Source organism: Symphalangus syndactylus, chromosome 19, assembly GCF_028878055.3.
Source record: "Symphalangus syndactylus isolate Jambi chromosome 19, NHGRI_mSymSyn1-v2.1_pri, whole genome shotgun sequence".
Classification (NCBI taxonomy): domain Eukaryota; kingdom Metazoa; phylum Chordata; class Mammalia; order Primates; family Hylobatidae; genus Symphalangus; species Symphalangus syndactylus.
In genome coordinates, this window is record NC_072434.2 from 52,469,736 (window position 1) to 52,497,679 (window position 27,944).

General features: G+C 38.0%; 1 long non-coding RNA gene across 1 annotated transcript; it reads left to right on the forward strand.

Annotated features, from left to right (window-relative positions):
- Positions 1-1,585: 1,585 nt before the first annotated feature.
- On the forward strand, positions 1,586-27,672 carry LOC129458643 (uncharacterized). Its single transcript, XR_008649695.2, has 5 exons — positions 1,586-1,780; positions 2,249-2,347; positions 16,235-16,334; positions 16,525-16,631; positions 26,834-27,672. It is a non-coding gene; the product is annotated as an uncharacterized lncRNA (long non-coding RNA).
- Positions 27,673-27,944: the final 272 nt, after the last annotated feature.

Genomic DNA, 27,944 nt, shown 5'->3' on the forward strand with positions numbered 1-27,944 from the left:
CAGTCTGTTGATATTATTTTGCATTTCTAAAATGCAATAGTCTTTATGCAATTCACTTAGTGCAATTACATTCACAAGACAATCTCTCTCTCTCACACACACACGCTCACACACACACACACACAAATCTTGTATATCTAGTTCTGCACCAAATAAAAATTACAGAAATAGAGCATTCTTTTCATCATGAGGCAAAAAATGACTATGTGTTGAGTCATGTGTCCAGACTTTGTTTTTTCAAAAATATATTTCCCTTTTAGATTCTTCAAATGAATATTCAATTTCATCAATTTCCTCTCAATATAATTCATAACAGATTTTTGAATGCCTACTATGTGCAAGAGATTGCTTGGTGCAATTATTATGAAGAGAAAGAGACAAAGTGTCTTCAAGGCGCTTATTAACAATTCCTGCCATACTAATAATCAACGGGATTTTCCTCAACTTCAACCTGATTAAGGGCATCTCAAAAAACCTTCTGCTAACACCACACTTGGTGGGGAAAAACTGAAGCCTTTCTTCTTAAACTCAAGTGTAAGGCTGTCCACTCTCACCACTTCAACGTCCTATGAAGGTACTAGCCAATGCAAGAAGGTCAGACAACAAATGAAACCCATTCAGATTGAAGAGAAAGAAGCAAAACCTATTTGCAGACAGCCTGGTTGTCTAAGTAAAAAATTCTAAGTAATCTACAAAAATGCTACTAAAACTAATATGCGTGTTTAGCAAGGCTTCATGATATCAAGTCAAAAACAATAGTTTCCTTTTATTTGCAGAGGATAAGTTTCAAAACCCCAAGTGGATGCCTACAATCACGAATAGTACCAAACCCTAAGTAGACAACATACTTTTCCTTTTTTTTTTTTTTTGAGACAGAGTTTCGCTCTGTCTCCTAGGCTGGAGTGCAGTGGTGTGATCTTGGCTTATTGCAACCTCCGCCTCCTGGATTCAAGCGATTCTCCAGCCTCAGCTTCCTGAGTAGCTGGGATTACAGGTGCCTGCCACCATGCCAGGCTAATTTTTGTATCTTTAGTAGAGATGTGGTTTCGTCATGTTGGCCAGGCTGGTCTGGAACTCCTGACCTCAGGTGATCCATCCATCTCGGCCTCCTAAAGTGCTGAGATCACAGGCGTGAGCCACCACGCCCAGCCTAATATATTTTCCTAAACATACATACGATGAAATTTAGTGAATTGTGCAGAGTAAAAGATTAACAGCAATAATTATAATAAAATAGAACAATTATGCCAATATATTATAATATACTATAATAAAAGTCATGTGAATGTGACCCTCTCTCTCTCTAACTATCCGATTGTTACTATACGCACCTATTTTCAGACCAAGGTTGACCACAGCTAACTGAAACTGAGGAAAGAAAACCTACGAGGAAAAGAGGACTACTGCATATAAGAAGTAATTTTATTTTTGTATACCAGCTGTTGTGGATTGAATTGTGTCCCCTTAAAACTCATATGTTGAAACCCTGGCCTTCAATGTGGCTGTATTTGGAGAAAGGGGTGCTTGGGGTAATAAAGGTTAAGTGAGGTCATAATTGGCCTTACTCCAATAGAACAGGTGTCCTTATAAGAAGAGGAAGAGATACCAGAGGGATATCTCTTTGCCTCCCCCTTATGAGTACACTGAGGAAAGGCCACACGAGGACACAGTGAGAAGGTGGCCATCTTCACGCCAGGACAGAAAAAAAAAAAACAAAAAAAACCTCACCAGACATTAATCCTGCTAGCACCTTGATTTTGGACTTCTACCTTCCAGAACTGTAAGTAAATAAATTTCCATTATTTAAGCCATGTAGCGTGTGGTATCTTATTATGATAGCCCAAACTGACTAATGCACTAGCCACAAATAATGGAAATTAAAATAATACAATTACAATAACGTCAACAATATGAAATACCTAAAAATAAATGTAACAAGCCTAAACATATGTAACATAAAGTCAATATACAAAATTTACAATATACAAAATGTAGCCTTAAAGACTAAGCTATTAAGAGTGACTTACCCCCTATATATTAGAAAGACAGATGCAGATGGCTATAGATAGCAGGAGTTATCATGAAAACTCACAGAGAACTGAGGAAGCTTGTAGATGCAGCTCACTAGCTACAAGGAAACTTGTAGACACCAAGTGCTTTGGTCATAGTATGCATTTAATTATACGAATTTCTGAAAGTTTTTGGAATGAATGTGTGAAATCTTCCTGTTTCTTTATATTTCCTCTAGCTGACTTCAACATTCCAAGCATTAATTAATTTAAAAAAGGCATCAGAAGCCATGCCAGAGACTCTTTGTCACAGTCTGATTATGAATCTGGCATTACAAGTAAGTTTCAACTTGAGAGCAAACTCTAATGGATTGGTGGTGACTACCTAGAGCAAAAGCACTGAGAAAATGATTTTGAAACTTTATTTGAACTCAGTAGGGGAGGGTCATATGGTCAGAGAGCTATACAAACTGTGGAGGTGTCAATACACATACCTTATATTAGCCCTCCCTTCCTGAAACCTCACTGGATCCAGGAGGCAGAGGCACGCCCTCATTTGGCATTAAATAATGCTACATATATTCAACTTGTGACTGTCAGTGATCATTTAGTTTAGTTGCTATGTGTGGAAAAATCTAGATTTTTCTTGCCCTTTTTACAATTGCTAAACCATTTGATTAGTTAGTTTGCAAGGTTACATAAATGAAAAATCCTGTTGTTTAATTAATATACACACAGGGATAAACACATACACAGAGGGGAGAACTAATATTCATATATGTGTCTTGACGTGCCCAATCAGGCAATGGCTAAATGACAAACCCAGATCTGAAATTTAGTTATTTTGTTCCCAAGTCCAGTGTGCATTTCAATACTACAAATATCTTCAATGTATAAGAATTAGAGCCACATATCAGAGCAAAGTGATTTGTTGAAAAGTAGAAAGTTAACAAGTTGCCAAAGAACTCCACGGACCAATCTGGTTAGATATAGGATTATTTTTATTTTACAGTTAGGAGTCCTTTATGGGACATTTCGTCTACCCTACAATGTTTCATGATGATGTTTGTAATTATCTATTTTCTTCCTCTCTTCCCTACTTGATCATAAGCAAACTGAAAACATTCCTTTAATTTCTACCTCTGTAGAGCCTAACACAGCACCTGGCAAACTGTAGGCACCCCAAAACAGTTGGTAAATGCATAATTGAATAAATAGAAATTATCTTAAGTCTTTTACAAGATTATGACAATTGTCAAGAAAGTTATCTGGGATTTTGAAGAAAATGTAATAATACATCTCTATTGATTTAAATATAATCCATCATTTGTTAATATCTGCTAGAGGTCCATCCTTGAGCTAGGCACTTAAATCTGCATTATTATTTCTTGCTCACTCACAATATTTGTAAAATGGATTTGATTTTGGACTTTGTATAGATGAAGAAATTGAGGCTCAGAGAGACCAACCAATATATCCTATTTTACACAGTAAAATACAAATATTTAAGTTGAAAGTCCAGCTCCTCTTTCCAGCATAATACTACTTAAACTGGGGAAATACAACTGTGTTTTAAGAATTGCCAGGAATATTTCTTAGGATAATGATGATCAGTATTCTCCACAGTTTCTTCAGAGATTAATCTTTCAAATTATGAGATCTAAGAACATATTTGTGAAACATTTATCTTCCATTTTTAAGTTAAAGCCTTCTTTGTATCTTAGAATTTAAAGTAAACTTAAAGTAAAACCTAGCAATGTCCTAGCAATATAATGTCTTCCTCTGCTAAAGCCCTGAGCAGATGCAACCACGTTGTAATTCAAACTTAACAGCAATTTTCCACTTGTACCATACCTTCCCTCCCCATTTTGTCCTTTGGATAACCTCATAATGACTTTTACTGTATTTATGCAAGATCTTTCCAATTAGCCCATTGGAACTCTCAAATAGAAGAGAAACAGAAAAGAATGAAAAGAGGAAAGAAGAAAAACGATGATCTGGGGTAGCGTTTAAATAGCAGGAGCTTTTCACACTGTCGGGTCACAGAAACATAGAAAGTCAGAAGGTCCTAGAGTTCTCGTAATCCAGTCCCATAATATTTACAGATGTGTTTACTTTGGCATATGCAAAAGAACACAGGGTTCATAGTCAGTCAATCTGGGGTCAAATACTGACTTTGCTGCTTTCAGCTTTATGAGCTGTGGTATGTTGCTTAGCCTTGTTTTCCGTAATTATAGATAGGAATATTGATATCTCACTCATAGAATTATTTTGAAGATCAAACATGGTAATATGTAATCACTTAGCACATTTGTGGCACACAGGAAGGCGGCTCTTAAATGTGAGCCCCTATTGTCATTATTCTTGTAATACCATGGTACTTCATTGCACAATTCTAAATTTATAATACTGTGAGCACTGCTTGGTGTGGGTGCATATTGACCATACTGCTACTGTTCAGCTACTCTCAGGCAGGCCTAGACCTTAGTAGAGGTGTTGAAAAGTAAATTTAGCCACAACCCCTAAAGATAATACTTTTTAAAAATTTTGGTGCTTAAAACACTATTTTAAGGGTGACACCTAGCAATTCTACAAGTTTTTCTACCTGAATATACATTTTTCCAGTGGGATCTTCTCGATTATCTTTTTCTTCCTTTTATTCATTCAAATTCATTGTATTAAGCTTATTGACTGACCTCAGTAATGTTCATTCAGTTCCTCTAATGCTTTTGAACTCTCTCTCTCTACAAACTCCAGTGCAGGGAAAATAGAGTGACACATATGCATTTATAATAGGTAAATTTGGAAGCATGAACTAGTCATGCTTAGTGCAGTTCCTCCATTCTTCTTCGTGGGGCACATAACTTCCAGAAGGCATACATTCTCCCCTGCTCTGATATGCCATATTTTAATGCAAGACTGCCCCATTAGAGAAGACCTGTAGACTTTTGGCTATGACTGTAACTAGCTGGGTTAATCTATGTAATCTGGATCAATATTGGAGGTTTACTTCCCATGTACAAACTCCATCCTATAACTTAGTCTTATCAAATTAAAGAAGGGAGGCAATATGTTTTGGCCCCTATCTGCTGACTAATTGTTTAAGAACTTGAGCTGTTAATATAAAGGAAAATACTTTTTAGAGGACTCCCAAAAGACCATTGTGTTGAGTCTGAGATCATGAAATCTTTGATTCAGACTATCTTCATTTATTTTTCTTGCTGCCTTTTATTTAATAGGTCTTTTGCACACTACATTCAAACATTGGAAGAATGATTAGTTTCATACCATGTAACATGTTTGTAAACCAGGTTTGTATACCATTCTGAGATATTTTAGGCCTTCAGATAATAAATAGTAACCTTCACTTGGAACAAAGCCAAGGCTAGTCTAGAGTTGCATGTCTTGTCTAATTTTACATTATCTTTGAGGCTCTACATTGTAACAACTGCCAATTATGCTTATGAATATTGGAGATCCAGTGTGGCTTCATCCTTTGAAATAAAATGTATTTTATTTATTTCAACAATAAATTAATGAGCAATTTAGAAGAAATGTAGGCTACTATCAACTTAGAGATGAAAGTTCTGCTTGTATGGAGAAAGCAGGAAAAATTACCACAAATCCAAAACAAAAAATTCATAGAAGAAGCATATTTGTGATGTTCTATTATTGGGAAATAGGCTGGCTCAAAACAGTGCAAGAGCTATAGCAGCAGATTAGGTAATTGAAGAGCGTTTTGTAGGTGAAGAGAAAATGGATTCAGCAAACATCTTCTTGTTCTGGAAATAACAGTGGATAAACTAAAATACTGAGAAATGAAAAAGTGAGACATGTATTTACAAAGAGAGTTGAGGTTTCTGAGGCCAAACTAGATCTGTGTGAATAGATGAATAAAAAGGAATTCATCAAAGAAACCCATAGCTAACTGACCTAAAAGGTGAAAATAGAAAAATGGCGGATTTGGGCTAAGCATCTCTGGTTTATTCTCCCCAGATTTACCAATCAAATAAGTCACTCATCCTCCCTTAGGATATATTGAGTAAACTGACAGAGAGAAGCCAGAAGTATAAGACTAACAGGGCTATCTCCACCTGAAAGAAAATACAAGGAATGGAGAGAAAAGAATTTTCTCCTAATACCTAACAGTGAATCATGTACAATAAGATCAATAAGTGAAAATATAAAATTAAAACACATGAAAGAAGGGAACAGAAAACCTAGTGACCCATTAGCTTTATAATTGCCACCATTTGGTTTATAATTTAGCAAACATTTTCCTAAAACCTACAGCATACAAGGCACCAGGCTAGTTACTGTAGATGAACTGATGTAAAAGATACGGTTTCTGCTTTTAGGAGCTTACAGTAAAATGATGAAAAATGTATTAAATGAATAACTTAAATATAATGTCATATAGAGGTATTCACAAGGGGCTTTAAAGCACTTAAGACAATCTAGAAATGGCTAAGCTTCAGGCTTAGCTCTTGACTTCTTGGCAGCCAGGAGGAAGAGGTAACAATGATGAATTTTATAAACTTCAATATCATAAAGAAAAAAATATAGCAATCCTTCAGGAAAGACCAATGTGTCTTTTTTCTTCTGTCCCTACATTGGAAAGAAGCTTTTTACACGAGATTTTGTAAGAAACGTTGAATGATGTAACGGGTAAAGTTCTCAGCATCAGTTCTTCAGCCCTTGCAGTAGTAGATATCATTTGCTTTGTCTTCATGAATTTTGATGATAGTAAAGAACATAATATTGTAGAATATTCATCACCAAACTTGGTTATAGCAGAATCATTTGATCTTTTAAAAACACATATTCCTAGGCATCGTTCAGTAAGTTCACCCTCAAAGTCTTAAATTCTCAGTTTACATTCTGACAATACCTCACTCCTTTTATCTTTTCTTACAGTTTATAACCACTGCGGTTGCCTTTAGACCTTATAGAGAATGCCAATTCATTAATCTTTCCATTTCTTTCCAGTCTATTAATTCTCTCCTTAGTTCTCTTTCTTTTCCTAGGTGATTATTTGGCTACTTCCTTGCCAGAATCCTCAACTCCTTAAGCTACTGCAGCACTACACATCTTCAGCCACCACTTTATAAAACATTGACCCTCTGTGACTTCTTTTTAACAGAATTTCATAAACACATAGATGCAAGAACGAGTTTTACAATTGATCAAATAGTGTTAAATTATCTTTAGGAAATGTCTCCAAATTATGAGTGCGGACATAATAGTGATAAAGAGCACAGCAATTGCATGTGACACCTGCTTGCTATTTATGGAATATAATGGACTGAAAGATATGTTTGCAACATGCAAGGTACTGCAAATTGATAATAAGAGTAGGATGCACTCACCTGTGTAATAGTCCTTTCCACGAGGAACTTATAGGCTACTTGAGGAGATAAAACAGATAACGATAATGAGATTTATTGAGTGTCTACTAAATTACAAATTTAAATTTGTAATTACTGAACTTCCCAATATCCCTATTTATCAGGTAGCTTTTGCTATATTAACAAACTACTTCAAAATCTAGCAGCTTAAAACAGTCATTCTCAAAATGTGGTACCCGGACCACCTGCATCAGCATCATGTGGGAACTTATTGGAAGTGCAAATTTAGGAACTTCCATGAAAGACCTATAAATCAGAAACTCTGGGAGCTCATTGGTCTATTGTAACAAACACCCAAAGTGATTCTGATGCAAGCTAAAGTTTGGAAATCACCAACTTAAAAAAGCCATATATATGTATGTGTTTATATATGCGCGCACATGCGTGTGTGTGTGTGTGCGTGTGTTTATACAGAGAGAGAGAGAGGACTGAAAGTCCAATATATATATTGAACTTTGTAGTATGTATGCAAGTTTGCATACTTTGTAAGTCCAATATATATACTGGACTTTGTATGCATGCATGTAGGTATATGTATATATATACATACACATACATATGGTGGTTTTAGTTGGTGGTTCCCAAACTTTAGCTTGCATAAGAATATATATGCATATATATGTATATTCATACATATATATATACAGTAGATGATTCTTCTTATTTCAGCTATGTTCCCTCATACATCTGCTGGTGAATTAGCTGGGATCTGGCTGATCTACAATATCCTCAATTGAGACAGCTCATCTCTGCTCCATGTGGTCTCTCACGCTTTAGGAAGGTAGCCTTGGCTTGTTCACATGACAGTTGAGCAGGATTCTAGGAGAGCAAATGGGAGTCCACAAGGTCTCTTGACTCTAGGGGCCTATGTTCAGAGCTGGAACACTTTCACATCTGTTATATTCTCTTGGCTAAAGCAAATCTCAAGACCAGCTTAAATTCAGGGAGTAGGGAAACAGACTCTGCCTATTGAGAATGAGCTACAAAGTCACAGTGCAAAGAGCAAAGACATAGGTTTGAAAATTGAGGCCATTTTGCCAATGGTTTACAGCATGGTAGATATTTTGATACTTAATATATGTAAGGGTAAGAAATTACAGCTCAGGAAATTTACAAGGTCATCCATCTAAAAAGTGGAAAATACTAAATTTAAACCTAAGCCTGTTTGATTCTGACTGATCAGATTGTGTACAAATAGCTATAATATAACACAGTATGTGCTAAGTAGAATAGAGGCCCAGAAAAGAGATTGTAATAGTTCAAAAGACAGAGAGATGATTTCTGGCTGGAGAAATCAGAAAATTCTCAACGAGAACAACGGAATTTGAAGGATGAGCAATGTAGCAAGTGAAATAAGTTTGAGCATAAAACAAAACATTTGTTGAAAACTACCAAAATTCCATTGGTAAATACATGAAAGCTCTTTTAGCTGGAATTTAGGGTATTTAAAAAGGAAAAGGAAGAGATACATTTAGAAAAATTGTCACCAACATGGAGAACTTTGAATACCAAGGTAAGGAGTTTGAACTTGAAGATTTTTGAGCAAAACTTATTAAAATAAGGTATTATCAGGTAAGTTCCAATTATATTTATCTTCATGCAAATTATCTTTTTGTGGATGTATCCATGGAAAACATTTTACTTTGAAGTGACCTTCCATCCTCTATTTTCAAACTGTCTTCCATTCTCTTTAAGGAAATATTCAGGGAATACAGATCTAAGAAGCTAATGTGGCCTTATTCGGAACTGATATTTAATAGCTGGGGGGTTGAGTTAGGTCACACTTTCCTTAAATCAGTTTCCCTACTGGGCCTATGCAGTGTCATTTATGACTAATCCTCTCAGCAAGCTGGGAAGCCATATTGATTCTGGAGTGGCTGAAGGCCCCTTGGGTGGTTGCTTCAGGGCAGCCTACTGTGTTCCTTCATTCCAGTGTGCTAGGTAAACATTAAGCATTATTACTTTCTATGTGTTCCATATGTATGAGTTAAGAGGCACCACTCTAGAGGCATTCTGTGACCAGGCTCCCAAAGCACAGGGGATGGGGAGATACCTATAAAGCTCCATAACTATGAAGAGATCCTGGTACATCCCAGAAATGTGTTTGTATTTTGAAGACTCCTAAGTGACTCTAATAGCCCAGAAAATTTGTAAGTCACTATTGTAGAAAGCTTCTATCCATTAAACTTGTCTTCTAATTTCTGGTCTTTGGTTCATGACAAACTATAAGGGGGAATGTAATGGGTCCCATGCCGCTCCAATTCTGAACTCAGCCGACATAATGGGTTTTCTTACTAAGCACCTACAAAGGCTTTCAATTTCACCTCCCTTCATGCTTTTACTCCATGAGCCACACTTGGGATAGCCTGAATTCTTTGAGAAGGCCAAACTTGGAAAGACAAACAGCTATCTGAACACATGTTTTGATTTGCATGTGGCCCTGGAGCCTCATGAAAGACAGCTTAAATCCAGACCCATAGCTGTACACTAAACTGGAGCTTTGTGAAGACAGCTGAACTGACGGAGAATAAATTAAGTTTCCTGAGAGAAAAATCACACTAAGAGAAGTAGCCTGGCAGAAGGAAACTGACTGTTGGAGACAGCTGTGGTTTCACTTACACTAGCAGATTCCGTTTGAGCATGCTCACATCTAGAGCTTCCCCTACCACCATTAACTTGAGTCACGTGTGTATTCTGGAAAGAAGACTCATTTGAAGAGGAAAACAGTGTCACTAGGGCACATCAGCTCTATTTTAGAAGCCCCCACTGGAAGAGCTGGCCTTGTCAAATGGAAAGAGTTGACCCGGTGAAGGAATCCCAGAGGTAGATGCAGGGGAGAAGTAAGAATAGGATGAACACTTGCCTGAGAGAGATGGGGTGCCGTTGTCTAGAGGAGGTCAGGAAGGGCCTAGACCAAGACATAGGCAGCAATTTGTGAGTGGCAGCACGATAATGGAAGAGCTGGCTCTCCATTCCAAAAAGGGTATGGTGACTGTAGAGGATGGTGGAATGAAAAGTTGTAAAGATACAGAAAGCTTTGATTATGTTTATTAATTAATTTTAATATAAGCTATGTATTGAGTGATTAAACGGTACAAAGTACTGTTCTAGACCATGGATTTTTGTCAACAATCAAAACTCAAAAAAGAGAATATCTGTTCTTACGGAATTTACATTTTAGCAGTAGATTTTTTATATGGAAAATCGTGTCTCCTCTGCAATACCCAGCCAGAATAATTGAATGTAAGAATCTACGGCAGGTAGTTGTAGAAGGGTAAGTAATAAAGCTGTATTTCTGGTTAATCAAATTAGTTGGAGCTCAAAGTCAATGAAGAAATTTTAATATTATCCCCAACAAAATACATTTTAAAAGGCAAAATTTTTAAAATCATATCATATATTCTAGTGTATGACCCAAACATTTGGGGACTATCTCTTCTGGATTACTTCAATCACTCATTACTGTATAAATACATAAAAACAACAACTAACTTGCAATCTATTCTGGCCATGAACTTTGAATGAATCATTGTTTAGCTCTTTGATAAGTATTGGGAATAAAAAGATTAACAGAACACAGCCCCTACCTTCAATAGGCTCATGATGCACAAGCATAAATCCATAACAAATCCAAGGAATATCTACAGAAATCCATTTGTTCTGATTAAGGTATGTGCAAATTTCACTCTATTGTGGGAATTCAGGTAAATGACTGAATAAAGGAGGTGCCATTTGTGCTGGTTCTTGAAGCACAACCCAAACTGAAGTCTATCAGTCAACCAAGGAGATGAGGGGTATCCCTGCCTAGAGAAACAGAATTTGCACAGAAGTAGTCACATGGAAAAATGTGGAATATGCAGAGAACCACAAAATAGTTTAATGCCTAGGAAAACTGGATACATAATATCTTTTCCCTAGATTTCTCCAGGCTTGCTTCAATGCAATATAGGTTCTGACCCTCAGATGTGTCAATGATGGGCAGTTTGAGGTTGCATAATGTTAGGATGCTTACTTTGAAAAGGCTTTGAACTTTTTGTTTTGAACTTTTGAACTTTTTGTTCATTTGCCTAGTCACCCAGCAACTATGTCTGAGCATACCTAAAGACTAGCCAAGCCTTTTTGTGATTAGTTAGAATGACTACAGGGGGCTACTAAACAAGGCAGTGCTAGTTTAAGAGCAGCAGGTGTAAATACATGCAACGAATCACAATGATTACAGTTGGGAAATCACCTTCTGCTACCCCCATTTCACCATTTCAGGACAGAGGTAAGTAAAGATGGACTAAACAGAACTTTAAACGTGGAACAACAGGATAGGAGTGATTGAAGATTTCCTAGAACCTCACTCCAAATTATAGCTCAAACATAGCAATTAGACTGGATGGAAAAGAGCTTCAGCAACTGTGGAGTGTTATGAAGACAGAGAGAAAGAGTTTTATTTGCTATTTATAAAACACTTCTCTCTAGACTTGTACAGTTCAATACAGCAGCCACTAATAAAATGCAGCTGTTTAAATTTAAATTTGTATTAAATATTTAGCGGAATTTAAAATTCAGTCCTCAATTGCATTGTTTCAAGTGCTCAATAGCCCTATGTAGCCAGTTACTCCCTTTTGGGAAAGCACCAAAGTGGAACATTTTTTATCACAGAGAAGTTCTATTGGGTAGCTCTGCTCTAGATTATATCTTAAGTGAGGCATTCATTTATGTATTAGATTAAAAGGGAAAAATTATATACTTCTATTTTGTAGAAACCAAATATGTTTCTATTGTGTACATACACTTCTATTGTGTATCTACCAAATACGTTTCATGCCCTGTGCTCGATTCTAAGAGCACATGTCAGGGAATGACAGAAGAAAGGGCATGTGGAGGATCCCATGTCGACAAACTTCGATGAATGGTTGTTTTTTTTTTTTAGTTTTGGGTTTTGTTTGTTTGTTTGTTTTTTAACCTCCTTGGGGCCCAAGAGCATATTACATAGTAGAAGTTCAATGAATGTTTGTTGACAAAGGTATCAGTTGGTCGAAATTAGTGATTTTCACTCAAATCCTTTCTTGACCACTTTAATATCCAATCTGCTGCAAAATCCATTAGTACAATCAATCGAATCATGCTGTAAAGAATCCAAATCCCACTGGATCACTTATTTTTCAATGCAGAGCTTTTCACGGGACAAATGCCACAGTGGGAAAAAGATATTAAGATATATTGGAATTCATTTTCCTCTTATTCATCCTAGAGGATGCAATTGCTCTTTACAAAGACCTTGAAAATCACTGCATTCCCAGCCTTATGCCCCATGAAAATGGTTTACTCACTCATGACAAATATGCCTTTCTCTCCCCTACCTCTGAACATCCCCTCACACAATTCCCTTCCCCTAGTATGCCTTATCCCCCCTTCCCCAACTTCACCTATAAAATATACTATTCTTTTTTTTTTTTTTTTTTTTTTTGAGACGGAGTCTCGCTCTGTCGCCCAGGCTGGAGTGCAGTGGCGCAGTCTCGGCTCACTGCAAGCTCCGCCACCCAGGTTCACGCCATTCTCCTGCCTCAGCCTCTCCGAGTAGCTGGGACTACAGGCGCCCGCCACCACGCCCGGCTAATTTTTTGTATTTTTAGTAGAGACGGGGTTTCACTGTGGTCTCGATCTCCTGATCTCGTGATCCGCCCGCCTCGGCCTCCCAAAGTGCTGGGATTACAAGCGTGAGCCACCGCGCCCGGCAAAATATACTATTCTTTAAGGACCTGGTCATCTCTTTATTTTTATTGAGTTCCCTCCTCCATCACTTACCCTAAAGGAGTCTCTTCCCCTCTAATTAAATCTCTGCTCAACAGAGTACCTCAGCATTTAGCATAGGGTCTTACTCATAATTGGTCCTCAGTAGATATTTGATAAATGAAAGTATGAATTCTATAGAACTGAAAAATAAGTTTATGATTACAAATGTTGGTACTTTTAAGTTTTCGAAGTACTTTTAACATATATTGTTTATCTTCGCAAAATTTCTCTGAATTACATGTTACTATACCCATTTAACAGATGAGACTACTGAGGCTCAGACAAAGGTGTGTCAGTCTCTGTCTCAACGTACATGGCACACTTAGTGGGCTATGTGAAGACAGTTGAATGAAGGTACTCTGCTCCTGAAAGTTTCTATATAAGAAGCATTAACACCCTCATGCCTGAAAGGACAAGGGGAGAAAGCTATTATAAGAACTTGGTAAAAGTTATGCTTATAAGAGAGCCACTCTCCCACCCAGCTCCCAAGAGCAGAGAGCTCATTAAGGCCTGTCCCAGTAGTTTGTAAGCAGTTAGGGGAAGGTGAAGGAATACCTTGAATTCTTTACCTTTCTCTGATGCTTCCTATTCCCCAAACCCAACAGAAAACAGCTAGCAGGACAGCCTGAGAGATGCAGTGCTTGGAGATCAGCCTCACAGGACCCATGAGGAGGCACAGGGATGGGAGTATTCTGATGGAGAATGGATGTAGAAAGAAAACCAGATTGTATCCAGTATTTAGTCATGCAGCTATTGGGTTACAGACCATGATACACAACCCAAAACTTCTGTTCATTTTACTATGCTTCAGCTTTGGCACATAAAAAACAACTCTTTCCCAAAAAAGTATTTGTGTTTGTGTGTCATGTGTGTGCATGTTATATTGTCTCAGTTAAATTAAAACTTCCATAAAATATAAATATCATCTGTGTGACCCTGAACAAGTGACTTAAATATATAGACATTAGTTTCCTTATCTGCAAACTAGTAACAATAGTACCCCTTATGGTGTGGTAGGAATTAAATAAGAAGATATTTGTTAAATGCTAGCATGGTGTTTGGCACAGGGGAGGTGCTTCATATATTTCGGTCCTTTATTATTTGTATAACCATCCACAGGGCCTAGTTAACACTAGAACCTCAGTAAATATATACTGATCAAGTAAAAATTAATTAATCAAAAGAAACAAATCAGAAATAAATATGATCAGAGTGTCTTGGGAATATTGAGAAAGAAGTTTCTCACTATGGCCAAATTATAAGGTTAAGTTGTTGCAGGTTGTTTCTATAGAAATGATGCTATGAAAGAAGTAGAAGATAAAATATGATCTCCTTCCTTTAGGAGATCCCTGCCTATCAGGAAAGAAGGATATTTAAGCAGCCTGTTACAACATAGTTTGAGAAGTGATTGAATATAAGCAGGTGAAACCTGGAAAAGGGAGCCAGTGCTTGGGGAATCAAATAAATCTTCAAAGAGAAAGTGACATTTGAGTTGAGCTTTAGAGAATAAGAGTGTGTTTGAAGAATGAATGAGAGAGGGTAAAAGAAAATTCCAGAAAGAGGAAAAAGATGAACTGTGAAATTTAAAGAGAAAATGTGTGCTAGATCATGTCAAATTTTCCATTAACTTCACTTACAAACTAAGTGAGAGAATGGTCCAGAAATACAGTTCTAAGCACCCCATCATGAATGCAGAGTTTCTTTGAAGATATAATTCTATCTTAAAATATCATGCCAGTGTTGCATTCTGTGCCACAATATATTAGTGTTTTAATGGAAGAAATTGTTTGCTCCCATATTTTCTTTAAAAAAGATAGGACAGATGTCTAAGGCTTATATAAGCTCTTTACAAGTGTGAGTTACATTATTATTTACAGACTTTAAACTAGAGTTGGAAAAGTATGGTCAGTCACTCTGGCCTTTTCAACCCCATGGGAAAATTGGTTTTCATGCTCTATTCTTCCTTCCAATATAGGTCCAAGTTCAGCAATCCAATGGCTCATCGCCATTTAAGGCAAGGATGAGAAAGTGCCTCTCGGTTTGGCAATAGAGTTTGGGAATTGGCCAGCCCAACTCACTTCAATGATTTTAATGCAAAGCACTCAGCAAATTAAACTTGTTGATGATAAAATACTTTCCATTTGCCCCCAGTTTTGGCACTTTTATGGAAAGTTTTACTTCCAATGAGAGAAAAGTGCAAACTAAGAATATGTATAGTTCCCAAACTCACAAGCACAGCCTTGAGGCAAAGGGCAAGATAGAGTGATGCAACAAGTGGTCTGTCTCTTCCATCTCCAGTCCAAGAGAAAACTTTCATTGGGTAGGACATAAGCATGAGATTTCCAGTCGAAAGATAGGATGTAACTTAAAATGAAAGACTTCTCATCTTTCATTTGTTTATTGACTGAATAGTTATTAAGTAATATTTTCAGTGCCAAGCATTATGCAGAAGCTGATAATGCAAAGATGAGTATGAAATATGATTAGCTTTTCAAGGAGCTCATCCTGTAATAGATGAGACACAAAAGTCAAATAATTATGAAACAATGTGATAATATGCATTCAGCATTCTGGGGCACCAAAAACAAGCAACTAAGCTAGCATTCAGTAGTGAAAGAGTGAGCTAGTACTAAATCTCTGGACATATTCAACCAGAAGCTGGAAAATTCCATATCAAGGTCACTGTAGACGAATTCTACTTTGGGAAAAATATGAACTGAATTAGAAGTTCTTTTTGACTGCAATACTATTGACATTTTGGGACAGATAATTCTTTATAGCAGGAGGATGTTCTGTGTATGGGGGGATACTTAGCAGCAGCCCTGGCCACTACTCACTATATGCCAGGAGCATCCTCTGCACTATAGACTGAAAGTCTGTGTTTCCCTCTAAATTCATATGTTGAAACCCTAATCCCTAATGTGATGGTATTTGGAGATGAGGCTTTGGGGAGATGACTAGGTCATGAGGGTGGAACCCTCATAATGAGGTTAGTGCCTTGCTTCCTGTCTCTCTGCTCTCTGCCTTGTGAAGACACAGCAAGAAGATGGCAATCAGCAAATCAGGAAGAAGGCCCTCCCGAGAACCCAACAATGCTGGCAGCCTGATCTTGGATTTTCCAGCCTCCAGAACTGTGAGAAATACATTTTTATTGTTTAAACCATCCAGTCTATGGTAATTTGTTGTACCAGTCCACACTAAGACAAGCTAATTATCAATCAAAAATGTCGCCAGAGATTGCCAAGTGGCTTCTGGAAGAGAAAAATCACCTTCAGCTGAAAACCACTAGACTAAATGGTCTCCAATATTTCTTTCATTTTTAGGAATTGAACACAGCGGCCGGCTGGCATTGTTGTAATACTCAAGGAAAACTTACTTCTACTGGCTGATATTGGAGCTACTCAGATTTGACCACAGCTCTGACATGCAAGTAAGGATACAATACTAAACTAGGAGAAAAACTCAAATCATTAGTCTCAAAGCCACAAATACTGTCTATCTTCAATGTCATCAGGCAGTCTCTGCTTGGTCGATGTAAATTGAATAATAATGTCCTGTGCTCAAGTAGTTATACTTCCTGGAAGCCACAGTTAGTGACTGAGAGGAATGGCGTTGTTACTTGGGCAGAATCAGTACTCGGAATAAAAACGTGCATTTAAAACTGTGCTCTGTGTAACCCCTCCTCCCATCAGAGTTTTGTCCTTTGTCTGTTTTATTCATCCATCCTTCTGTGTGTATGTTAAGACAGAAAACATTTGGAAGAACTATTGGACTTCAGTTGAGGCCCTGGCTTTTGGTCCTAGTCAGATTATTAAACTCACTGTGTTAATTTGGACAAATTACTTCATATATTGGCTTGGTCATTGAACAAATTATTTCAAGTGCCTGCTATACATGAGAAACTCTAATGGATGGCTGGAGATACACAGAGGATGACACTGCTCTCCCACTCACAATAGAAAAGAAGGAGAAAAAGAAAGCAGCCCATATTACATGGGATGGTGTTGGTATGTCACTCCTGCACCACTCTCAGGGGAATCGCAATCAGTTGTTTGCTCCCACATTGCCAGGTTTTTCCTTCATGACCGTTTCTCCATCAAGGTGACCAACATCCCTTTCTCTGTCCCATCAATTCATGTTGACTGGTGCCAACCATGCCTAGTAATGTCAATGGGCAGGTTATTCATCTGCTGTGGTGTCCACACTCAAGGTGGTTCTGTGTTTGTTCTGTGTTGTAGCTTGTTCTGTGTTTCTACCATTTGCTCCCTGGCTCCTAATGACAGTTGCTTTTTCTGCTTCCCAATTAAAGGAATCCTATCCAGTCCCTCCTACCTTCTGTTATCAAAATCACTTTTCCATCTTTTCTTTTTCCTTCCCCCAATATCAGAATTATCTAATCTCAAGGACTCTGAGATTATACTGTGACAAGTATGCATCTGAGAATTTTAGAATCTTCCCCTCTGTTTTGAGAGGCCCCAGCTAAAATGAGGTTTTAGTACCAGAGTGGCTAGCAAACCTACCCTAATGGGAAATAAAGGGGGGCTGCACATGGGTATTCACAGCATTCCTTTCACAAGATACTTCTTTTGCCTGGTGGGTGGCCTAATACCTAGTTGTCCAACCTGTGATCCAGGGGTCTCTCATGCAGGAAACTTGTTTATGTTGGCAGATGCCCTTGTGGCTCTTGTCTGACCTGTGGCCAGTTTATGCCTGCCTGAGCATCGCTGTGGTGCTGGGGGCCTGATCTTGTGTTCTTCCCAATATCTTGGGGAAAATCTAGCCTAGGACATTTCCTAGTTCTTCAGGTAGAAGGCACAAATTCAATGTATCACCACCACCAATAGGAAACAACCTGAAATATTTTTACTTACAGATTCTGGGCAGGGAGTGCTCAATGAGTTCGCAGGGCAGTCTTCTGTCCCCAGGTCATGGATCATGGGAGGCAGAAATGGGAATTAAGAAAGAGAAAGAGACAACGCATGACAACTAGCAGTATATATAAGGAAATAGGGTGTGGGTCACTCTAAGTGCGCAGGCAAATGCCTAAAATTCTATTTACAGGAGGTGCAAAAAGAGAGGGGTCTAGCCTGCTAGGAAGGAGGGATGCCTCTAAGTTTTATCTCTGGCCACTAGCTTGAGCCATTTGTGTGTCGTGTGGAACTTGAAGCTGTGTCAAGGGTAACTGATTGCTGCTCTTGGTATAAGAAACTTAAACTTGTATTCAAAATGGATGCTGAGGCAGCTTAAAATTATAAGAATTCACTACACTGTCTCACAGAGGTAAACAGTTTCTTTGAGGCTTAATTTTTGCTTCATTTTGGACTGGAAGCAAGGAAAATTATTCCGTGAGAGAGTGAAGGATGAGGATAATGTTCAGAAAACAGTGAAATAACTAGTCAGGTAGAACCATAACGTAACTCATGAGGTAAATGGTGCCAGTAGCCAGTATGGTGAGCTCAAAGACTGAAGTACCATATTGATATTTCCCAATAAATGGCAGTTGGCAACTTGACCATCAATTTGTAACTGTATGTACTTTTTCTCCAGTGGCCAAGCACTGGTTCTGATTGAAGAGAATGGATGATTGAAGTTATTGGCCAAGACTTCAAATAGCTTTTCATTTTCCCTTTCAGGGCCTCAAATACCCCCAATATGAAAATAAAACATTGATTAGGAACTCTCTTAGATCTATGAGAGCATTAATATTATATTATTAGTAGTACTTGAATTCCTTTTCGTACCAGCATCCCTGGTGCACCTCCCTCTCTTACTTAAGAATTACTGGTTGGGGCCAGGCATGGTGGCTCACAGCTGTAATCCCAGCATTTTGGGAGGCCGAGGCGGGGGGATCACTTGAGCTCAGGAGTTTGAGAACAGCCTGGGCAACAAAGTGAGACCCTGTCTCTACTAAAAATAAAAAAATTAGCCAGGTGTGGTGGCACATGCCTGTAGTCCCAGCTACTGGGGAGACTGAAGTGGGAAGATGTCTTGAGCCTGGGAGGCAGAGGTTGCAGTGAGCCAAGATCTCACCACTGCACTCCAGCATGGGCTACAGAGCCAGACCCTGTCTGAAAAAAAAAAAGAGAGAGAGAGAATTGGTGCTTGATCCAGATGTGAAGGCTGCAACACTAGGTAAAAAGAGAAATACAGACTCCATTTCTTAATCCACTGGGGAGGTCCTCCTGAGCCTTCATCCACTGGGTAAAGAATTTACCTGCTTTCAGAGTTTTCCTCTGAGAGGCTGATCCATCATTATATGAGCATTTCAGTCCTTTGTGATTCTATAGCATGGACTTGAAGTCAAACCTGAGTGGATATCTTGGTGCCTGCATTTATTTAGTACCTACTGTGATGCTGGACATAGCAACTGAGCCTCAGTTTGCTCATCTGTGAAATTAGAAAAATAAATATATGTTGCATGGTATTTTCAGGGCAGTGCCAGGTACTTTTATCCCTATCTCCCAGCATCCAGCCCATAGTAGGCACGCATTAAATGTTAGCTGCATTTACCTCCCCACTTCTTGGATTCCCTTTTTAAAGGGGACTTTAATAGCCTCTTGTGTCAGGCCACAGAGCTATCTTCTTCCTACCATAATTAAGCAACTTGAGAAATCCTGTGAGGTCGATAAATTTGGAAAACGCTTACATAAAACAGAATATAAAATGGCAAGCCCTGCCATAAGAAGCCAGTAAAAGTCAATTGCTTTATGCGACACCTCTACAAATGGCATTATGTCATTGCATAATATTAGTAAGAAATTGTAAGATTTTGTTCAGGCCTATAAAATGTAATGAGTCTCACATCATCTACCAATATAAAAATAAATTGAAAGAAAGTAATATTTAAAAAAGAAAAAAGATAAACCAAGCTTCCAACTTCTTGGCTTTGTCTATATTTGAGGAAATTTAGTCCATAAAGAAATAGATTTAAATGCTCTTTAGTGTGGTCGATTGGCTTTCTCTTTCTTTCTTTCTTTTTTTTTTTTTTTGTTGTTGTTTCTCTTGATTATTTTAAATTTTTCTTTTTGTCTTTTCCATTTAACTGCAAACACCCAAAAACTCTGTTTCAAAAATCAGGCGGTCTTGGCTGAAAAATTCTCCCAATACATAAAAAAGGAACTTTAAATGTTCAAAAAATGGAAAGTCTTCATGGTGCCAATAAAGAGATGGATTTATTCATCTGGGCTAAAGTACAGGACATTAACTTTCACAGATGCAGTGGTTCATCCAGAAGTTTATGCTAAACCAACCTGAAAAGTCTTTGTACATCCAAGGAAATGAAGGCTGTATGAGTCTGGGCTAGCAGTGTTTATTTTTTCTTTTTTTGGGGTAACAAATAGTGATATGAGAATCCAAAGGCTTCCAGCTAGCCTTTCTCTAAGGCAAGGCTGAATGCCCATTGGTTCTGGAACAGAAGGAATTGATCATTCTGATGAGATTATGCCACACTACCGAAACCCTGGCTTGCAGCTATATTAAATATGATTTGGAAAAATGTAGGCAATAATCTCACAGTTCTTCAACAGTGAAGTCCCATGGATGTGAGCAAACATATCCACTAGGAATAATATATAACAAGATCTAAGCCATTGGGCTCTCTAAATAAACTGTCTGCATATTTGGGGAAGGGAAAAACAAATGTGGTATGTTTGGCTCAAAGAATGAGCTGGGTTTTTTTTTTTTTTTTTTGAGACGGAGTCTCGCTCTGTCGCCCAGGCTGGAGTGCAGTGGCGCGATCTCGGCTCACTGCAATGAGCTGGGGTTTTCTTTGTCAACATTACCATTCAGTGGTGCAGGTGGGCTAGAGACCCTTGTGGGTAGGGGTACTTTGCTGGCTCAAAATAGAAATAGCACAGAGTAGTTTAAGCCAAGAAGGAAGGCTTGGATCCATGTAACTAATTCAAGTCACTCTAGACTGAGAGAAATTCAGAGTTAAATTGAAACCTATAGGTCTTCTCTTCAACCTTTAACCCAGTGCTGGAATCCTTTCTCAGACGGCTGAAAGATGGCCATCTAGCCTTGAGATGGACCTTTTCCAGGGGCAGGGAGCTCATTATCTGTGAGTAGCTCTGAGTATAATACTTTGTGTTTATTGTTATTGCCATTGCCACATGGATCATTACTATTTTAAACAGAACTGCAACAATAGCAATAATCCCCAAGGAAACACAAATCTAGGATGGCTGTAGAAGCTCATTTCCTTATTCTCTAGCTTTGCAAGAGCCATCACAACATTCCTGAGCTCTACCAAACAGTCTGATACCAGAGGTTAAACTTGGAGAGTCCTCACTTTATAAGCAGGAAGTCATTGAAATGACCCCTCTTCCTCCTCCGTTTGTACAGAAACAGTTTTATGGGGTCAGGATTCTCATCTATTGGAACACGTTTTGTAGTGTCCCCAATGGTGCTGTCTGCCTGAGTCAACTCTCTATGGAATAAGAACCCAAGGTCTGTGTGTGCTTCCTTTCCACTTGTAAGTTTTATTCTCTATAAATCCTATTTTAGTTTTATACAAAGGGAGTATGTATGTAGGACCCCTTTGCATGACACAATCAGTAACATTAATTGAGCACTTATAAAGTGTAGGCTTCAAGCTAAGCACTTGAGTTTTATTATCATATTTAATCCTCCCAAGGCCCTCTGAGGGTAGACACCATACTGATCACCCATTTTGAAGAAGAGAAACCTAAGTCTCAAAGAAGAGGACTTGCCATGGTAAAAACTGGGCTTTTAGCCAAGGCCATGTTTTTAAACTCTGCTAGGTAGGTGGTCACTTCTGGTACAATGAATAAAGAATAACCTTTGAAGTCAGCCAAGCCTGGGTTCACCTCTTGCTTTTTTGCTTAGTGCCAGTGGCATTAGGTACTTTCTTAGCCCTTTGGAGCCTCAATATCCTTGTTGATAAAATGGTAACAGTATTTCTTCATAATTTTTTCATGAGGATTAAATGGGACCATGTATGTACCATGGATAGTAAGTGGGATTTTTCTTGTTGTCTGCAGACTGGAGAGTAGGCCATCAAACAGAAGTAAATATGCATTAAATTTCCAACATTATAGAGCAAGAGAAACCAAAGGGCTACCCACAAATGAGTGTCTCTTAGGGCTGAGGAAGAAGTAGGCAAACAATTCTACTACCACTGATGGCCAAGTAGCAACCACCCCCACACCCCCAGAATGTAAGAAGGAAAAAGATAAAGTGGAAAAGCAAGTATGATGAGTCATGATGAGTTGACCTAGTGTGGGGAGGGCTGCTCATTTTTCCTCCTCATCTCAGAGGCAATGAGAGGCCCCAGGAGAATCAATGCTAAAGAATGGGAGCACCTTCAAGAAGGAGAGACTTGCATCTCATTCCGTAGTGAGACAACTGTTAATGCAGAAGATTCTTTATTTGCCCACTGTCTCTTTGAAGAAGATAAAAGAGAGTTGTAGGGAGAAGGTGGAGTAAAAAGTGGAAATTTCAAACAGTTCATGTCCACCACTTGATGTGGTAAGAATAAGTTAGTTTCCTGTGAATAAAGAGCCCCAGGAAAGGTGACTTGGATTGAATTACCTTGCCAATGTCACCCAAGAGAACAACTCCACACAGGCATGGGGACCAGGACTGCAAGAGGCTGAAGCATATTGCTGATAGTATTGCTGTATGTATATTTTGTGGGGGGAAAATTGAGTAGGAATGGAATATTCCAATTATGAAACTGTGCAAGAACTCATACATGACCCCTACAAAAGCAGCTTTGTGTGGAAACCTGCCACACAGAATAATTTGTGTTAGCCTGAGGAGGAGTAGAAACATCCAGGAGAAGATACAACTGCAGACCCAGTTAAATGTAAATGTTTTTCCTCATTTCCCATAAGCCTTTCCACCTGAGGAGGTAGAACAAGGAGAGGAAGAAGGACAACACCCCACATACACACACCTGCAATTCCCTGGAGCCATGGGTCAAACTTGAACTGGGAGAAGGGAGGGTGACTAATCAGTTTGGGGGTTAACTCTGTACCAGACTGAATTTTTAATAATTTAAAATAATTATAAAGTAATAGCACTCACTTCAGAAATTAATACAATATGATAATAAAAAGATTTACTATGACATATCTGGTGGTAGTGATTAGAAAAAAAAATTTCGTGTGTATACCCCAACCAACTTTATCCGGTTTATCCGGTAAGGTATGTCAAACACTGGGCAAATAATATCTCTTCAATAAATGTTAGTTTTCTCTTCCCTTTATGTTATAGCATGTATTGGTTTTCTTCTCTGATTATAACATGAATTATAACTGTTTAGATATAAACAAGCTGGAAAAGGCAAAAAAATAAGAAGAGCATATTGAATATAAAACATAGCCCTCTTCCTACCTTTAAAAGCAGCATTGAGCAGCTCACTTAGCAAGATTTTCCTTATCATGAACCCATATCTGCTCCCTGAAATTCCCATGCACTGGTCCTAGAACTGCCTTCTGGAGACACAGAGATTCAGTTTCCTTCTTCCTCCATGTGACACTCTTCTCAAAATGTAAAAAGAGATAGTTACCTTTTTTTAACCCCTCCCTTTTATTAACAGGGGAAACATTTCAATTTCTCTCACCATTCTTTACGGATTCTTGTTTCCAGTCCTTCCTATTCTGGTCAATCAATGTCTGAGGATTTCTTGCCGGGCCAATGTCACTATTTAAATATGACACAGAACCTAGCCAAGCCCCAAACTTGACATGGCCTGATTGTTACCACCTTCATTTGAACACTGTTCTTAAATTTGACATTAAGTACAGCCAAAGAACGCAAAGAGACCAATTTGTCAGCTTGAAAATATTGCTTTAGATTATGCTGACCTATTTTATTCTTAGGAACTTCTCAAAAAAAAATTCCTGGCTGCTTGATTTTGAGATTTTACCAATTCAACAGAAGACATTTTTTCAGTCTCTTGAAAGAAATAAAGATTCCTGATGTCTAGGCGTAAAAAAGAATTGTTTCAGAAATAGGTGCTAGGAGAGTTAGAAGCTCTTTTTTCTCCATTCATTCATTCATTTGTTGTAAATAAGAAGGATACATTCCACAGCTTACAGTTGACAAGAAGTATAGTTAAGGCTTTTTTCAAAGCCCTGACCATGCCCATCACAGGCACAAATCATCATTACCATCCTCATCATCCTCTCCAAAGTAATCCCCATTGTCACTATCATCATCATTTTTCACATTGTGAAGGGCTTGGAATGTACCAAGCCTCTTTCCACGGGGGCATTTATCACAGTTTTCTTCTCTGCCTTTTCCTTATATTAAAAATTACATAATTACTACTAATAATGCACATTATTCAGAAGAGTTTACTAAGTTTCCCACGGGGACGATCTCATTTAACTCTCACAGTTGCCCAATAAGGTAGAGACTATTGTTCTCTTACTTTATGGTTGGGAAACTTGAGGCCTAATAAGAGCTAATAAGTGGTAGAGCCAGTTTTATTCCCAATAATAAATGACATCAGAGTGTGTGCTTTTTTCCACGCTTTATTAATTTTGAGTGAAATAAAATATACATGTGCTTTCAAGTATAGGTGGTACAAAAATATGTCAAATGCTTAAGGGTGCTTCTAAGGTAAGCTGACCTACAAATTGACTCGTTAAAATAATTGAAGGCAAAGTTGGAAGTTGAAGGAGAATGGTCCCTGCCTCAATAGTCAGCTATGGTTTGTCTTCTCCAGTGGTTTCCACAAGAAGTTGCAGCTTCTGTAGCATTAGGGGAAATAATAAAACTGAGTAAAGACTTATGTTTTATGTGACTTGTCCACTCCTGTATTTATTCAACAATCTTATTTAGAGTGGACTACAACTATGCACATGTATTAACTATCTCACCTCGGACAGGCCATTTAGACTCTAAGTTTGGTTTTCCTCATCTGCAAGCTCAGTTTAATTAATAATCCCTGCCAGGATTAACCTCAGTGGTTTTTTGTGACCATCAGATCAATTCATAGATGGGAAAACTTTGTCATTACTAAAGAATTACATAATCTGATTATTTTTGTTGTTACAATCATAATTGTTACCAATATTATTACTTTAGTAGTCCTAAAGAGAAAGTAGAGGGCAATAAGCTCTGTACCATCAAGCCCTAAGAATTTACATTTTTTTACTTTGTGCTTCTGTTTCCTCAAAATAACAATAAAATAGCAATTTACAAGCCCAACATACCTCATAAAACAACTATGGCTATTTATGACAAATTTTTAAACTGCTTTAGAATTTAAACAGATTAACAGTATCTCAGCCGGGCGCGGTGGCTCAAGCCTGTAATCCCAGCACTTTGGGAGGCCGAGGCGGGCGGATAACAAGGTCAGGAGATCGAGACCATCCTGGCTAACATGGTGAAACCCCGTCTCTATCAAAAATACAAAAAATTAGCCAGGTGTGGTGGCGGGCACCTGTAGTCCCAGCTATGCGGGAGGCTGAGGCAGGAGAATGGCGTGAACCCAGGAGGCAGAGCTTGCAGTGAGCCGAGATTGCGCCACTGCACTCCAGCCTGGGCAACAGAGCGAGACTCCGTCTCAAAAAAAAAAAAAAAAAAACAATATCTCAATAATGCATCAATATGTGCTGGCTGTTTACTGCAACAAGCTGGTTTATTCAATACCATACTCAGCCCTGGTCATACTCTTTATATTTAGAAAGGCCTAACTTCCCTTAAAAAATCTGTTGGCTTGGACACTCTGGGAAATGTGTCACACTGGCAGAGAGTGACTTAAAATGATAAAAGCTGCCATTTATTGAGCACTGATTATATATACCTAATAACATTTCCAATACTATCCTATGAACTTGTTACTATCTTATTATTCTCACAAGAGGCTGCCATTTAAAATAAGAAATGGAAGGCAAGACAGTAATGTTTATTTAATATCCACTGGGTTCCAGGAATGTAATACACATGTATATATATACATATTAGATATAATAGATATTATATATAATAGATATTATATATCTATCATATATATAATAATAGATATTAAATATCTATCATATATAATAGATATTAAATATCTATCATATATAATAGATATTAAATATCTATCATTATATATAATAGATATTATATATCTATTATATATATAATAATAATTGTATATCTATTAAGTCTGTTATATATAAAATATTTTATTTGATACTTGTAATATGGCTATGAAAGAAGATGCCTTCATCTTAAATATATGGAAATTTTCCATTAGAGAAATTAAGTGACTTACCTATTTTGTCCTTCACTCAACTAGTAAGCGGCTCAGTTGAGAGTCAGTCCCAGAGCAGTCTAGGGCAGAGGCCATGCTCTTTCCACCACAGTGCCCAATTGGTAGTCATACTGTGGACTGACTAGTTCAAATTCTGCACTTTACTCACTGTGCCCTTGAGGCCTCTCAAATCGTCCCAAGATGGAAAAGCAAGAGAGACAATTGTGGAAAAAGTCTCCTACACAGGTGTTCTGAGCCTAATTGTGCTCCTTCCCAAATTTATATGTTGAAGTCCTAACCCACAATACTTCACAGGGTAATTGTTTCTGGAGACAGGGTCTTAAAAGACGTAATTAAGGTTAAATAAGGCCATATGGGTGGGCCCTAATCCAATCTGACTTGTGTCTTTATAGGAAGAAAAATTTGAACACAAAGAGACACCAAAGATGCTAGTGCAGATAAGAAACCATGTGAGGACAGTGAGAAGACAGCTCCTTACAACTGATGAGGGAGGCCTCAGAAGAAACCAACCCTGGTGACATACTGATCTCAAACACCTAGCTCTAGAATTGTGAGGAAATACATTTTTGTTGTTGAAGTCACACAATCTGTGGTATCTTGTTACATCAGCTCTGGAAAACGAATACAGGTGAGGAAATGAGAACAAACATGAGAAGACAGTGAGTGAGAAGGCTAGTCAGCAAGAGAAGGCCATTCGTACACCCTCTGCCCTGCTAAATTCTCCTCAGAGATCATCAACCTGTCCTAGGTTCCATTCAGACCCTAAAGTGTGAGTTTCTTGCTATAATCAATTTTTTAACATATAAGAACTATATTTAAAAAAAAAAATCCCAAGCCATTGGAATCCCCCTGCCCTCTCCTACTCCGACTCCTAAGAAAAAAAGCCCCAGTCATAATGACGAATAGGGTTGGAGTAGGGAACTGGTGATATGAGGGGAGGGCACTCAAGGAAACCGAAAGAAACGAAATCGATATATCAATATACATTTTAACAAACAAAAGATGTGGAGATGCCAGGATGTCATCTTTCCAGAGAGGAGAGCTTCAGGCTTCAGAAGAATGCAATGAGGAGAGTAAATGATGAGCCACTGCCTGGGGCTCTGAGACTTGGGCACCACTGACGTGTAAAGCAGATCTTTCAGAACTTTCATTGAATGTTGTTCACGGTATACATGTAACCACTGAATTTTAAAGAAAACTTCAATAAATTTCTACAATACTTCTTGAATAAGATATTTGTGTCATTTAGATGCATTGCTTTGCTTTAAATGAACTTAAGGGAATCCAGCATATTTAAATTATACACAAATATAATGATGGAAAAGAAGTTCTGTGTTTTTTTTTTTTTAAATATACTTATTATAATTTTAATTTTTTTTTTTTAATTATACTTTAGGGTTTTAGGGTACATGTGCACAATGTGCAGGTTTGTTACATATGTATCCATGTGCCATGTTGATTTCCTGCACCCATTAACTCGTCATTTAGCATTAGGTGTATCTC